We start from the raw sequence: 12676 nt of genomic DNA, 5'->3' as shown, positions 1-12676 counted from the left end.
CCACTATCTGCCAGCCTTATCACTGTGTTAGTGAGATGGCAAATTCACATTTTATTCGAGCAGCGGAGGGTGCGATTGTAATTAGGCCAGAATGCGTTGGCTATCTCTTACGATTTCTCGCATACTGGGATAATAGGCTAAGCATTTGACGGGGATGATGTTTACGGAGAAAGTTGATGCAATGTTGCAAAATACTATATTGCCTTTAGAAATTTAAATGTGTGTTTTAACGTACTATACAAGTTCTTCGCTTAGTAAAATCACTTGTTGAGAGCCTTCTTCTATAACTGCAAAGTGAACAAAACGAAGCGTCCCCTTTGCAATTTGTACAGGAGGCGAGGAATTAGTACGTGCCGAATATTTGTTGGTTTTTGATGCTATTAACGTAAGGGCTGCAGTTCATTTGTTAGGAGTAATCGGCGGATTTGTTAAGTGTACCCCCCTTCTCAGCTGTCCGAGGAAGACTTCATCGGTGCGTTCCCTGTGCCTGCATAGCTTGCCGCCCCATCGATCCGCCCATGGCGACGTATATGTGTTCTTCACACACAATGATCTCAGCTCATAAGCCTGCACAAGCGTCATAAGCCTGCAAGCTTCTGCCAATGTTTTAACGATCTCCGCGCGAGCTTTTTTTCTTAGGTATGACAATGGAATGATGCTAATGCATCGGTGAGAGGGCTGGTATTGTGAACGCTTACCGAGGGACGAGGAGACTTCATGATGATAGCAAGGCTGCTTCTGGAAACGCGACACGATAGCTTTTCGATCGCCTTTCTTCTCTTCTTTAGTATGTGCGAAAGTCATCTTACTACAAGATCAGTTACCGCACGTGGGTGCTGCTGATGAGGATGATGATACGAATTTATGGAGCATACCCACTATGGGAGTTAAGCCAAGGATCAGGGCGGCAGGAGTGGAAAACGAAGAAAACAAAAGGAAATACCAACTGCAAGCAGTGCAATGGGTGGCCAAATGCGACAGACCCGTGTTCTTTAATCTGCAGCAATGCTCTTGCAACCTTTCGTTTATACACCTGCCCGTTTGCCCGATGTAACAAGATCCGCATGACAAGGGAATCTCGCACACAATATTGTTGCGGCACGTCATGAATTCTCCCCTATGCTTTACCTAGCCCGAATTGTGCGCAACAGAACATGACACTAGTGCGCGCGATTGCACAGCCTGGCACACAGACTGGATAATTTCTTCTGACAAAAAAAAAACAACTCTAGCACCACATCGGTTGGTGACATTTTTGAGTCCATGTGCCAGCCTATGCACCTAAGGAATAACTGCTGACCTTTTGCGATCACTAATATCACTTCCATCACTTGCTCTTTCTCTGCGTTTTAACCATTTCGCCAGTTTTTTGGCAGTCGCCCTGAATGTGTGCTCGGGGTAAGCAGTCATGGTTAGCCTGCTGACTCGATCCATAGCCCCATCCAGCAAGCGGTGTTGACAAGACTTTGTTATGGCGGAACGTAGGCAAGCCAAGGCGATACCATTTTTCACCAATTTGCTGTGTCCCGAATTGTACAGCAGGAAAGCTTTCATAGAAGGAAGCTTATACATCCAGCACGAATGATTTTGCAAAAAACGTACCCTATTCTCTAGAAACTGCAGCGTATTATCGTTTTGTAGTTCAATGGTAAACTTCAGTCCCTTTACATTTTCAGTCCCTTTTCAGTCCCTTTCCAGTTAATGACTAGATTACATGACCACACGTTTATTTGGTCGATGCATGAAACGGTAAGGTTATCAGCCAAAATTATTCGCGTGTGGCAGAACGGATTTTTATTTCTAGGCCCCACTTTGAAATGGTGTCAAGGTAATCACTGACGGGAGCCTTTGTAGGACAGAGTGTGTCTATATTTATGCCTCCCCTTTTCCTGCAGGACATGCGCATGAAAAGATTCGATAACCTGGCAGAGTATATTGCGTAATACATTCCAATGGTATGTTAGTTTCTGTCAAAACAGAAACATAAAGAAAAGAGCGGACAAGAGCAAATAGCACATAGTTTTCTAGAACAGCGGTGCTTAGCCAGTTCCGCACCTACATTGACCCGTGTCGGCGTGCAAGAGCTTTTTATCAGGGACAGTCGAAAAAACGATCCAATACGGACACTCACGGCTAAAGTGGATCTTTATTGTGATTTTCCTATCAGTTAAAACCGATTTGTCCGGGAATCACAATTGTGTCAAATAAATTTTTTCGCAAAGTGATACTGCCACACTGTCCTACATGTGCAACACTGTTCCGACACTCATAAGAGGCTGTTTGGTGTTACCCATCTATTTATAGTATTACACAAAATCAAAATTGCTCGTCACCACCGCGCGCTGAATCCTAACTTCGGAAACGTGTCGGAAGCTTGCTATACCAAAGTTCTTCCCGAGAAGATTATTACAACGGACACCTCTGTTTCTTCACCAGTTGCTTACAGTAAACAGCTGTTTTCATTTTGCATAGATATACCAAATCCTGGCGGTAGATTGCGACTGCCATATCTCAGTCTAATCTGAGATTTCTGCACGAATAGAGGTCCCGGGATGATGCAGTTGGCGTATGTCGTATCTATGACGAAATGACCGTGCTTGGCAAAATTTCTCTGGGGCAGCTTACGCATATCCCTGAAAACGTTTATGCTGGAGAAATAAAGTTGACTTGGCTTGTTCACTTGGCATCAACTATACCCGTGAGAGGACAGGGACCGTATCGGCATTCGTCATTCCCTGCATATTTGCACTATAATGTGACCCCGAACCTCATCACAATGACCGCAACACAGGCTTCGTCAGAGGCCTCGAGCAACGCAGTTTCTGCAGCGATGTACTTTGTTCAGAGCACATCCCTGCGAGCGCTAAATGTCGCTCGGTGTAACGTCGGGCCAGACGGCGATTCGTGTATCGCCCCGGGGACACAAGCACGCGCAGAGGGCTATACTCCGTATTATTGGCCTCCGCGGACGACCCTTCTCCCAATAGTCGTCGTCATCAAGACGAGCCCCCCTCCCCCCGCCGCCCGCTCGGTCGCCGGCTGAGTGACTGCTGCACGCGGACCAAAAGGGGACATCGCGCGCGCGCCTCCCGCCGGCTTTTATTTCCTTATTTTCACGTCGCCGACGCCTCTATTGTGGCTGCCATTGTGCGACGCTTTTTTTCCGGGCCGCCGCCTCCTCGCGGTAACGGCGCGTAATGAGGAAGCGACGCGCGACGGGGCGGGCCGCGTGCGCAGACAACGACGACGTCTATTCCAACATGGCGGCCGCCTGCGGTAAGAGCGGACGACTTCACACGCGCGCCAGATTGTGCGCGCTTTAAGCGCGCTCAAGTGCGGTTTCAGCGGTTCCCCGTGCAGTGTACTTTTTTTTTCTTTCTCGTTAGTTCTGTTTTTTCTTTCTCTTTATTTTTGTGTGTTGGCTTTCCGTCCACGGTCGCGCTGGTGCCTTAAGCCTTCTGGAGACGTGACGGCCGCATGAGGTACAAGAATTAAGGTAAGTGATTACTTAATTCCGCGTATTCGTGTCACGCTTGATTACGCTCGAGCAAGAGCTCTTTCTTTCCTTGAAAGGAGTGCTTGTTGGCTTATAGTTGCCATTTTATGGTTATGTGTAATGCACTCGCGCAGCGGAATCATCAAGGAGAAAGCCTACTGTACGGAAGCCACCACCAATTATTAATTTTTTTTATTTCTGCTGCCGTTCACCTTAGTATGCATAGAAGATGCCTATGGCATGTTTTTGGACTTACACGAACGTTAGTTTATGGCAGGGGACTATTTCAGTGTGTTCCTGGTCTAAGAGAAAAGTAATAGTAATGAATAAAATTCAACGCAGGCGCGCTGCGCACATTAAGAGTGCGATACGGCAGGGCGATAAGGAAAAGCCTGGAAAAGCGCGATTGTGTGTGCGTGTATGCGCGCGCGTGCGGAACTTCTGTGCGCGTGAACTCCGTGAGGTCGCAACAAGCTTGGTCCTGCACGTTCCTTTCGCTCGTCAGGCCAGGTTAGGCTTCCCGTGGCACTGAGAAAGGTCCTCGGAGCGTGAAGAATCAGTCAACCTTGGTGTCTCGATGAAAGCACGCCTAATGAGTTCCGCTGCTTGTCTTGAGCTAGCAGTTCATTTACACACCATCCGCGGCTGCTGCATCTATCGGGCCGACGTGCACCGAAGCGCTGAGATTTACGTGCGCGATGAGGATGTCCTTACATTGTTGGCGAGGCATCGTCCGGCGCCTTTCAATATTCGTTTCCGTGACGAGGGCCGTGAATCTCTGTACAGAAACACAACTGATTAATTTGGTTGCTTGGAGCAATTTTTATTGCGATAGCAATTATATGGACACTCCAAAGCAGATTTCTGCCGTCGGCGTCGCCGTCGCCGTTGCCGTCGCCGTTGCCGTCGCCGTCGCCGTCGCCGTCGCCGTGAGGTTCCGTATGACGTCAATGGAGATGAAATCGTCGCCGCGCGCCGCCGAACGCTGTATGTGCGAGTGAAAGGGCGCGAGGGACGCGCGCTTTCACGGGGAGTGAACGCACGGCGGAGAACAAACGCGCGTTCTGTGCCGTGCTCCCTTAAGGGCTCCAGAAGTAGGCGTCTCTTTCCTCCTTTACAATCACCATATATGTAGAGCAAACGCGCCTTCTTCTGACGCACGAAAGGCCGTGGGGGGGGGGGGGGGGGGGGGGCAGGGAAGGGAGCTGAAGTTTAGCTGCGGCACCAAGTGCCTATATATCAGAGGCTCCGGCAACAGTCACCAACGCCGCACGCATTTTGTGCGAACGCGGGCAAAACGCCGACGGCGTTGACAACAGTGCTGTGTGTTGCCGGTGCTGCTGCATGTCCAAGTTTGTACAGCGGATAAAACTACTATCCTTACTCCGTATATCTCTCTACTAAGTTGCTATCGCAATTGATGCTTCGCCTTTCGGGTGAAACTGCGACAACTTTTTATTGCGATAGCAATTATATGGACACTCAAAAGCAGATTTCTGCCGTCGGCGTCGCCGTCGCCGTCGGCGTCGCCGTCGCCGTCGCCGTCGCCGTCGCCGTGAGGTTCCGTATGACGTCATTTGGAGATGAAATCGTCGCCGCGCGCCGAACGCTGTATGTGCGAGTGAAAGGGCGCGAGGGGCGCGTCTTTCACGGGGAGTGAACGCACGGCGGAGAACAAACGCGCGTTCTGCGCCGTGCTCGCTTAAGGGCTGCAGAAGTAGGCGTCTCTTTTCTCCTTTACAATCACCATATATGTAGAGCAAACGCGCCTTCTTCGGACGCGCGAGAGGCCGTGGGGGAGGGGGAGGGAAGGGAGGCGACGTTTAGCTGCGGCACCAAGTGCCTATTTATATCAGAGGCTCCAGCAACAGTCACCAACGCCGCACGCATTTTGAGCTAACGCGGGCAAAACGCCGATGGCGTCGACAACAGTTCTGCGTGTTGTTGCTACCAAAGCCGCTCACCTTACTTCGTATGACATTGCTGTGTTGCTATCGCATTCATTGCTTCGCCCTTAGGGCGAAACTGTGACATTTTTTGTAACAACGTCCTCGATGTGTGCACAGTCGGATCGCTATACTGCTGCTGACTGCAGCTTACAATGTATACGCATGTGTATGCATCGCACGCGTCATGCGGAGGTTGTGGGTTCGACTACAGCCGGCGGCAAAGTTGTCTTTTCTCGTACTTTTCTTTGTCATTTTCTTTAATAAAATTATAATGTTGAGGATGAGTTTAACCATCAATAATACTTACTTGAACAGATTCATTAAAAACAGGGTATTTTCTAAATACTTTCTTTGACTTTGTTGTCAGGTGGCTCCGTGTGATCCTCACAAAAACTCGAGATAATTGGTTCCCATCATTATCGCTCAGGGTGTGTGTGTGCGTGTGCGTGTGTGTGTGTGTGTGTGTGTGTGTGTGTGTGTGTGTGTGTGTGTGTGTGTGTGTGTGTGTGTGTGTGTGTGTGTGTGTGTGTGTGTGTGTGTGTGTGTGTGTGTGTGTGTGTGTGTGTGTGTGTGTGTGTGTGTGTGTGTGTGTGTGTGTGTGTGTGTGTGTGTGTGTGTGTGTGTGTGTGTGTGTGTGTGTGTGTGTGTGTGTGTGTGTGTGTGTGTGTGTGTGTGTGTGTGTGTGTGTGTGTGTGTGTGTGTGTGTGTGTGTGTGTGTGTGTGTGTGTGTGTGTGTGTGTGTGTGTGTGTGTGTGTGTGTGTGTGTGTGTGGTGTGTGTGTGTGTGTGTGTGTGTGTGTGTGTGTGTGTGTGTGTGTGTGTGTGTGTGTGTGTGTGTGTGTGTGTGTGTGTGTGTGTGTGTGTGTGTGTGTGTGTGTGTGTGTGTGTGTGTGTGTGTGTGTGTGTGTGTGTGTGTGTGTGTGTGTGTGTGTGTGTGTGTGTGTGTGTGTGTGTGTGTGTGTGTGTGTGTGTGTGTGTGTGTGTGTGTGTGTGTGTGTGTGTGTGGTGTGTGTGTGTGTGTGTGTGTGTGTGTGTGTGTGTGTGTGTGTGGTGTGTGTGTGTGTGTGTGTGTGTGTGTGTGTGTGTGTGTGTGTGTGTGTGTGTGTGTGTGTGTGTGTGTGTGTGTGTGTGTGTGTGTGTGTGTGTGTGTGTGTGTGTGTGTGTGTGTGTGTGTGTGTGTGTGTGTGTGTGTGTGTGTGTGTGATAACCAATGCGACGCTGAGGCTGCGTCTGCATGAGGTCACGCATGTACGTGACGTCGAGAAAATTGTGCGCGCCGAGAAATGACTTTTCTCCGGCTGAAGTGAACGGCGGCCGTGAATCTGAGTCATCTTCAACGACCACAATTGCCTTTCGCCTCTCCGAAGTCGCTTTGTGTGCTTTTGTGCCAGTCAGCCAATTGTGTGAAACCTCGTTACACTAGTACGTGCACAGCGGAAATGTCTGGACAACATCGTTCGAATACGTAATCTCATATTCAGATTCATTTGCGCCTTCCATTTGCTCGTTTTCTTCCCACCGTCTGCCTGTTACTCGGTCTGCTTCCAAGCCATCAACTTTCAGCGATGGTGTGATTTATTGCGATAGCAACTATATGGACACTCCAAAGCTGATTTTTGCTGTCGGCGTCGCCGTCGCCGTGAGGTTCCGTATGACGTCAACGGCGATGAAATCGTCGCCGCGCTCTGGAAGCTGTATGTGCGAGTGAAAGGGCGCGAGGGACGCGCGCTTTCACAGGGAGCGAACGCATGCACGTCGGAGAGCAAACGCGCATTATGCGCCGTGCTCCCTGAAGGGCTGCAGAATTAAGCGTCTCTTTCCTCCTTTACTATCACCAAACGCGACTTCTTCCTTCGCGCAATAGGCCGTGGAAGGACGGGAGGGAGGGAGGCGACGTTTAGCTGCGGCACCAAATGCGTAATTATATAAAGACGTTGCGAGGTGAGAAGGTGGGTAAGATTTCCGACGCTGCTCGACGAGTGTCGCATTCTGATCTCCTCGAAAACCTCCGAGCCACCCCCAGAGGCACCGGCAACAGTCACGAACGCCGCGCGCGTTCGGTGCGAACGCGGGCAAACCGCCGACGGCGTCGACAACAGTTATGCGCTTTGCTGGTGCTGCTGCATGTCCAAGTTTATAGAGCTGATAAAACTACTATCCTTACTCCGTATAGCTCTCTACTAATTTTCTATCGCAATTGATGCTTCGCCTTTCGGGTGAAACTGCGACAAATTATTTTTGTGCATCTTTGCTAGTTCCTTGACCGGCCGGCTGTCATGCATACAGTGCAAATAATGTGTATTTCGCATAACTTCATGTAATCGTAAAGAAATAAAAATAGTGTGATTGTGTACGTGGATGACGCGAACACAATCACACGTGTCTGCAGCTCTCTCTAGGAAGCCAGTATTGGCTACTAGAAATAACTTGGTTAACTAGTTGGCTAACCGAGCGAATTAGATCATTCCTAATCGGCTAAATAATATATACATATAATTCGCAAATATGTAACGTCAATAGCACGCTATGTAATGTCTTAATTCCGCGGCCTTTTAAGAGACACGGGAAGTAGGTTCTGGATTGTTTGCGTTTCCTTTGCCGATTCTGGTCAAAGCCCGCCAAATATAAAGAAAAGACCTGCACTATTACGCCCAGTTTCCCTCGTTGCAAAACATTCGCTGACAAAAGAATCGGTGACAAGAATGTGTCGCATGCTCATTGGCTGTCACCCATTTTTAATGTCTGGGCTTTCGGGTCAGCACCGTAGCGTCGTATAGGGCTTAGCTGCCGCACCTCTGGCAAATTGAAATCGTTTCCGCGGAAGCACTGGTCTCTCGCTTCGTCGCAAGCAACGCAAGTGCACATCTTTGCGAATGCCTCTGTTCTGCATTGAAGTAAGTAATGTTTATGATAGTGGTGAATTCACCACTATTGAGATTCATTGGCGCCTACCATTTGCTCGCTCTCTTCCCACCGTCCGCCTGTTACTCGGTCTGCTTCTTCTTCTTTCTGGAGTTTTGCGTGCCAGAACCAGTTATGATTATGAGGCACGCCGTAATGGACGGCTCCGGATTAATTTTGACCACCAGGGGTTCTTTAACGTGCACTACAACGCAAGCACACGCGCGTTTTTGCATTTCGCCTCCCTCGAATTGCGGCCGCCGCGACCGGGATTCGATCCCGCGACCTCGTGCTCAGCAGCGCAATGCCTTAGCTAACTGAGCCACCGCGGCGGGCACGGTCTGCTTCCAAGCCATCAACTTGCAGGGATGGGGTGAATTCTTCTTGTGCATCTTTGCTAGTTCCTTGTTAAGGCGCAGTAAGCGAAAACAGGTAACCGTCTTCTGACTCGCTCAAGACAAGCGACAACAACAGGACGTTCGTCTCACGTCTGCGTGACACCTCCTGATATCGATGCCCTGAAGTTGCTACTTTGTAATTTAATTGCGCCAGTGGCGCGGACAGGATCGAAAATAATGCATGCTATAAACGACCTTCTGGCTACGCCGCAGTAGCCACGACCCCTGCCCAGGAAGTCATGTATTGTGAAGCGTGCGCCGGCGCGTTTCGCAGAAACTGTATACTGTGCAGTTTTCATCATCAACTTCATCACATCACCCACCACCCGTTTCACATCCTATCTCTGTTGCTTCCCCAAACCGAGCGTGGAGTAGCAGTCCAGATGCACTTCACTCAGGCCGACCTCTCCACCTTCTTCCATTAAAATCCCTTTCTCTCTCTCTCTCTCCCTCTCTTTCTCTCTCTTGTTATTCCTCTCTCCTTATACCTGTTTCGAATTGTGTGTCTATCACTCAGAAAAACAATGGCAATGCACTTCGACGTTCTAGCACGCTGCAGTCGTTGACCGACCGACCCACAGACAGACAGAATTGATGACGATGATTCAATTGACATCCTCTTTGAAACAGGACTGTGACAAATAGTCACCTAGCCTGCTTGACCTAATCAAGTAATCTGTATATGCTTAACAGTCTTGCATTTTGCCCTCATCTCCTTATTCTTTTCTCTCTTCATGTGTACCTATAAAAGTACCTAAATGTACCTATAAACCCTATATGCACCCTGTGTAGTTATCTATGCCTCGAACGGATTCGGTTCTCTCATTCTCCTCCCTGCTTTTTTCCATCAGTGTTTTAAAGGTATCTTCCTTATCTAGACTGCTGAACGCTTGATGCTTACATCCACTTTAAACATTAGCGCTTCTGGAAGGTGGACCTTACCTACGGGTCTCACTGGGTGAATACCTTGGCATGTCATTAAGACGTGCTTCGGATTTCGCTGGAACAGACACATGCCTCATCCTGTCGCGAATATTTGCTGCGGTAAGTTTTTAAGGCGAAAGCCTTAAGTGCCTCATCAGACGGTGGCCTTGAAAACGCGGCGTGCAGTACAGAAGATCACGTGAGCTCGCCTTGCGGAGAGACGCGCTCGTGCCACTGCTCGCGTGTTCGTCGTTGTCTTCTTCCACAGCTGGCTCCGATGCCGCTCATCATGCCAAAAAAGGCAGAGTGAATTCGAGTGCCTGAATTAACTCTATGTTAATTCAGGCACTCGAGCGCGTGACCTTCGGTGGGAGTCGAACCCTGGAGTTATGTGGGAGTCAAACCCACGACCTTCGGTTTCAAGGCCAAGTTAATTAAGGCACAGTTAATTAAAATAGCGTCAATTAAGGGACTCGAACCTACGACCTTTGGTGGGAGAGAACGAGTAATAAGAAGTAACAGCGCAATCTAATGAGAATGTCAAGTAATTTAATGAATTGCTCTTGGGTGCGTGGGCTTTCACCTTCACCCTCTTTGGCCTATGCTAAAGTGACTGTCAATTTTTGTCCGTAGGCAACCAGCTCGGGCCTCAAATAGCAAGGCGCTACCCATTGTGTCATCGTACTGCATTTCCTTTCCGATTTCTTTCTTTCCATACCTGTAAATGTCCATGTTCTTTTTTGTTTCCATTCTTTTTTGGTTTCCATCCAAATTTACTATCGGCGTTAGTCGGACCCGCGTATAGTTAGAACAGCGTCCGAGAGGTTCAAGCGTGGCGCTAAACTTTGCTATCACAGTCAGTGCTTCGCCCTTCGCGTGAAACTGCCTATTCCTTTTTTTTTTTTTTTGCATATTCTTTCGATGAATATCTCGGGAGTGGAGCTAGTCTTACGATTTCTGGTGAACAGACATGACTTTACTATACAGCTCGATTTCGATTCCGTCACTGCAACAAGTGCCCTAAGGTGAATAATTAGAAAGTTAAATAAAGAGTATTTTTAATTGACGATCTTTAATTAACGAATTGACGGGTATGACGATCTCTTATGTAGAGAATTTAAGCCTCTTTCAAAAAAATGCACCTAAAATGCCGAACAGAGCTATCTGTCGCCAGCATTTTTTTATCTGTTCGAAGTAAAAAAAAGAGAACAGTTGGCACACTTTGAGATTAGTCGTATTATTACTAATATTATTTGTTTTGAAAACATATACCGGGTGTTTCAGCTAGCACTTTCAAAAGTTCTTAAAGGTTGCCTGCGGCAGATATCACAGTTCTAGTTCATGAGCTGGTCTACTCGAAGAGGCGGAGATTACTTGCACAAGAAATTTAAATGCATAGTTGAATAATTAATGCAAACACTACTCATTAAGTTTTTAACTAATAAACTGATGGCCCATATTGCAATTTACAAATTGTAGCCGTATAGTTCGCAAGGCGGATCCACTTGGAACGAATTCTCGGGATGACACCAGTTTCGAGGTATTCATTCCCGAACTTTTCGGAGAAATGCATTGGTGTTCCAGTTACTTGCTTAACAAAACGTTGCTTTATGCATTGAAGAACAAAAGTAACTGGAACACCAATGCATTTCTCCGCAAAGTTCGGGAATTTATATGTCGAAACTGGTGTCATCCTGAGAATTCATTCCAAGTGGATCCACCTTGCGACCTCCATGGCAACAATTTGTAAATTGCAATATGGGCCATCAGGTAATTAGTTCAAAACCTGATTAGTGAATATATGTTAATTAGTCAATTATATATTTCAACTTATTGTGCAAGTAATGTCCGCCTCTTCGAGTAGACCAGCTAATTAACCAGAATTGTGCTATCTGCCACAGGCAACCTTTATAAATTTTTGAAAGTGTTCGCTGAAACACCCTGTATAGATTTGACAGGAATTGCATTGTGAGGTGCAGGTTGGCAACTGCCACCGGAAAGTGTTCAAGGCCTGCCTACTCTTCACAAAATAGGAGGAGACAGAAACAGGTAAATGGAAGATAGAAATAAGCAGAGGAATGAGGGGAAAAATAGCAAGATTACAAGTCTCAAAGAATAAAGCAGAACATACACGCAGTACAGATCACGCGCAGTATAGGGCTGGTCACTGCAGGTCACGCTACTAAAATAATGTTAAAATAAAAGAAATAATGTCTGAGGTCTTGTCAGTTCAAAACAAAAATAAGCTACAAACGTGAACCTAAGTTAGAGTTACCTCTATAAAAATAAGGAGAGCGCAATTAGCTTGATCGCGTCGAGACGCACACCACCGTGGTGAATACATTCGTCGAGTGTTGCACTGCGCAGGCCAAGGATACGATAGCCTCTCACTAGCGACCTGCGCTGCGAAATAAAAGTAGGACACTCCAATATCAGGTGTTCAAGTGTCTGGCAGCAACCGCAAGGTTTACATGATGCACTGGTCACACGTCCATCGGTCTAAACGTTCCTACACGTTCACAACGCCAACCCTTAGCTTCAGTAGTTGTGCTCTAGCGCGACGAGGCACGCCTCGACCGCGAACACGGGACGGAAACGTTCCTTTTGCGACAGGCTGGTCTGGGTGTTGCTTGAGCAGATGGCGAAGATCCAGCAGACGAGCGTTCATCAAACTTGCACAAAATTTCAGGGCAGACATAGTCGAAAGTGAGCACAAGTTGAAGCCAGCTGATCAGCCTCATTTCCGGCGAGCCCTACGTGCGAAGGTATCCACTGGGCGATGACAGGTGACCTACACGTGATGCAATTTTGTTCGCAGAGTCAGTAATGCTGCGCACAACTGGGCAATCAGAGTGACTTCGTTGTAGTCTGCTAACGGCAGCGCCGGATGTCTGTAAATAAGGCAACCTTCGACGCGGTTAACTCCTCTTGCACGTATTTCAGTGCAACGTAAATAAAGGAGTCACTGTCCCGAGGCAAGCGACTTGGAAAAGCGGCAAGTACGATGTT

The 12676-nt window shown here is 48.1% G+C and overlaps 1 protein-coding gene across 1 annotated transcript in view; it reads left to right on the top strand.

The window, feature by feature from the left end:
* Positions 1 to 3231: 3231 nt before the first annotated feature.
* LOC119461580 (sulfotransferase 1C2) overlaps positions 3232 to 12676 on the top strand; it is an 81728-nt gene continuing 72283 nt past the window's right edge. Inside the window, exon 1 of the mRNA XM_049673236.1 lies at positions 3232 to 3496. The gene's annotated coding sequence lies outside the window, so the exon portion shown is untranslated. The remainder of the gene's footprint in view (positions 3497 to 12676) is intronic.

Source organism: Dermacentor silvarum, chromosome 8 (assembly GCF_013339745.2).
Source record: "Dermacentor silvarum isolate Dsil-2018 chromosome 8, BIME_Dsil_1.4, whole genome shotgun sequence".
In the NCBI taxonomy this organism is placed as follows: domain Eukaryota; kingdom Metazoa; phylum Arthropoda; class Arachnida; order Ixodida; family Ixodidae; genus Dermacentor; species Dermacentor silvarum.
This window is presented reverse-complemented; position numbering and strand designations above follow the sequence as displayed.